The sequence below is a fragment of the Petaurus breviceps genome, unplaced genomic scaffold (genome assembly GCF_028583685.1).
Source record: "Petaurus breviceps papuanus isolate PSGF00001 unplaced genomic scaffold, PetGlider_PUasm1.0 99, whole genome shotgun sequence".
In the NCBI taxonomy this organism is placed as follows: Eukaryota; Metazoa; Chordata; class Mammalia; order Diprotodontia; family Petauridae; genus Petaurus; species Petaurus breviceps.
The window spans coordinates 14,138,423-14,142,169 of record NW_027187465.1 but is presented as its reverse complement, the minus strand read 5'-3'; positions in this window follow the sequence as shown (position 1 = coordinate 14,142,169).

Below are 3,747 nucleotides of genomic sequence, written 5' to 3'. Positions count from 1 at the left end.
ATGTATGCACATAGGTGTGTGACATATGTATACACATATTTCTATATACATATACATTTTATTTATGTCTGTTATTTGTGTAATATGTGTACATTTATATATGTATATGTTGTGTGTGTTTATGTATGTGTTTGTGAATATGTAATGGGTGTCTGGCATAGTGACATCTTCATGTTAGGAAGCTACTTTCAGGGAAACTGCTTAAGGGAAATGAATTGGAGAGACTATTTAATGCACTGACATTTGGTAACTGTCTTCTGGTCTGCTAACCACATCTGGTAAGGCAGGGTCTCTAACCAGCAGAGGTGTCCTAATCAATGTTTAATGACCAGCTCTGGAGAAACAAACAAAAAAATTTATTTATTTAATTTTAAGTTTAATCTTAATTTTCTTCACCACTTTCTTAAGTCTAGAAAATCAGCAAAACAACATCAAGCCCTGATTTGTGGCATTTGTTGATTTCTGAGGTCAAATGTTTGCACTGGAAATTTAAAAATTGTCTCTCTGAGCTGGTTCTAGCACCTTCCTTCCCCCTTTGGAGGCATTCACAAAGGTCTGTTAACTTTGCTCCTTCCTCTTTGTCTCATTGTCCTCAGTCAACAGCACTCTGGGAGCCCTTATGATGGCCACATGGCTGCCTGAGAAACAGGACCAATGGGTTTTTTGTTTGTTCTTTTCCAGTCTAGGTGAAGAGAGTGGAATCTTTGGTTTTGGTTGGGAGTGAGAATCACAAGAATCCTTAACTCAAAATCCAGGTTGGGAATTAGAAGCTGTCATGGCTTCCAATTCAAGAAGCAATCTTTGAAAATGACCTTTGTGAATCTAGATAAATAGAAGGATATGTTCTCATCTGGACATGGATTTGTTGGGACCAATGCTATATAGGAACTTTGCTAAGATTTGAGCCTACACTCCCAGATATCAAGGTGATATGTGGGGGCTTAGAGCTAAGATGGTATAGGGCACCAATATTCCAATGGTGGCATATTCATTTAGAACATCACAAATGAACATTATCTATGTGGTATTGTATTTTTATCATTTTCGTTTCACATTTCCTAATTACACTTTAATGTGGCTTTGGTTGCACTAAGGCAGTAAGCTTGTGGATGCCTAGTTTGACACATCTGACATAGGGGAGATGAAGCCTCTGAAGTATTGAGGGAAGTGTTTGTATATCTATTGTTACTTCTGATGTAAATATCTTTTCATAACAGTCAATTATAATAAGTAGCTAAATGGAACTGGGAGTGCCAATCATTGGCATCTAAAATTGGGGGGAACCACAGCTGGTAGGTGTGACTGGGTTTCCTTAGCCAATCTGAACACACTTCCTATGCAACTTTATTCAGGTTCATCTAATGACTTTCAAGGACTTCCCCTACTTAGTCTGATGTCTTTGATTGGGATGTGTTCCTGCCTGGTTAAGGTATTAGGTCATAATAATACTTACTTTAAGTGGGGTTGGGAGTAGTTGTCTAAGCCGATCCCCACCCTGCCCAAGCCTACCATACTAAGGAGGTTCTATTATAAAATTAAAAATGACTGTAGCAGTAACATGCTTAGTCTAACATCCTTAGTTTCCTTTGAATCATGAATCAAGATTAGAATTGGTGAGTGTCTTCAATTTGCCCCCACTCCTCCATCTCCACAAGTCAGAATCTTTGACCAAATCAAGAGAGATTGTGCTTAGTTTTCAGAGAAGCCAGATCTTCCCCAAAGGTGTGTCCACAGTATAATTGTTCCTTTTGTTAAATAATTCAAAACAACAATGGAAAACGATGTGCTTTTGTTACCGAGGAATGTTGCTCTTTTGTTTTGTGTTTACTATAAATGTGAGTTGGAAATGACTTGAGTCAGAGGTTCTCTGATTATGGTGGTGGGAGAGGGGGATTCTGTTGGCCAGAATTTTTCTCCAAGAAAACTTCTTGAAAAATAATTAATGTATTTCTGACAGACTTTAATGAAATAGAAAGAGGAGAGGAAAAGAGAAGAAAAGAAAGGAGAGGGGGCGTCCAGGTAGCACAGCAAGTAAGAGCACCGGCTCCAGTGTTGAGAAGACCTGGAGATCGAATCCCGGCTCAGACACTTAGCACCCACCCAGAAACACCTGGCCGTGTAACCTTGAGCAAGTTACTTAACCCCGATTGCTTAATAAAAAAAAAAAAGAAAAAAAAAAGAAAGGAGAGAAGAGAGGAGAGAAAGACACAGAGAGACAGAGACAGACAGAGAGATAAAACCCAGAGCAAGGGACAACTTCAGTTTTCCAGGAAACTCCCTAAAATCACATGCTACAAAGAGAGTGCCAGCCTGCACTGGCGGAGGGAGACTCCTTACCTTGGAGTGCCCTGTATTAATTAGATAAATCCTAGATCCAGTCCCTACCTTTACAAGCACTTTAGAAGTACATATATATTTATATATGTATATGCTGCTGTCTGCCAACAAGCCCTTGCTAAGCATGACACCGTGCTAAGTGCTCAGGCAGGCAGGGTCCCACTTGAGCAACCACAGAATGTTACAGCAGAGAGGAAGCTTAAAACTCAGCTAGTCTAATCCTTTCATTTTGGAGATGGATGAACTGAGGCCTAGGGAGGGGCTGGTACGGCTTGTGGCAGAGCCTGAAACAGAGCCCAGGCCCCCTGGCTGCCACCATTTATGCTGCTCATTTCTTCAGGGTGTCCCTTCTCATGGTTCACCCCCCAGGAAAGCTACCCCACGTATGAGGCATTTTGCAGGTCAAGCAGTCTCTTTAAACCATAAGCCCCCATAGGTGTGTTTTCTTTTTCCAGTCAGACAGTGTCTCATTCAAAATAAAAGACTTTTTAGTCAAATATCACAGCAAACAAAATGACCAAATGAAGTCACTCCCCATGTACACATGGGGGTACATTCTCCCAGTAAGTAAGGTTATATGTCCAGAAGACATATGAGACCAAGAAACTTGAGTGGAGAGTGGAGGATGTACGCGTGTGGCTGGTGACCTTGTGGCAGGGGGCCTATGCCAGGAAGCCTCAGCACTAAGGCACAGGTGTGGAAAATACACGTCAGGGCACATATATGAGGACAATTCCAAGCTCTGATGCTGCCCTCCTGAGCTGTCCTGTCTCCTGGTGAGGTCATCACACTGCTCTCTCCTGCTGCATTCCCTCTCCTGGTTTCCTCATTGCTCCAAGGTCTCTGGGCCAAGTTGCGTCTTCCCTCTCCATCAGGTCATCTCTGCGGGCATGGAGCCGGCAGCGGTCCTCACTGAGCTGCTCTCCGTTGCCATCTGCTGGCCTTCAGCTCTCTTGTCTCTTCAGGGTCAGTCCTGTTCTTTATTACCATGAGCTGGGACAGAATGACCACACTGCTCAGGCCTTCCCTGCCCCAGAAAGCGAGAGTTCTTTTGATGAACTAGCAAAACATTCCTGCTAATATGAAATAGATTCTTTTCAATCCCTGTATCTGACAGAGATTTGAAATCTGTGGTCCTGGCCAACTAGATGAACAAGTAATAGTAGTAATAGTAGGAGGAGAAGGAGGAAGAGAAGGGGGAGGAGGAGGAGGAGAGGAGGAGGAGGAGGAGGAGGAGGAGGAAGAAGAGGAGGAGAAGGAGAGGAGGAAGAGGAGGAGAAGGAGGAGGAGGAGGAAGAGGAGAGGAGGAGGATGGGGAGGAGGAGGAGGGGGGGAGGAAGAGGAAGAGGAAGAGGAGGATGGGGAGGAAGAGGAGGAGGAAGAGGAGGAGGAGAGGAGGAGGAGGAGGAG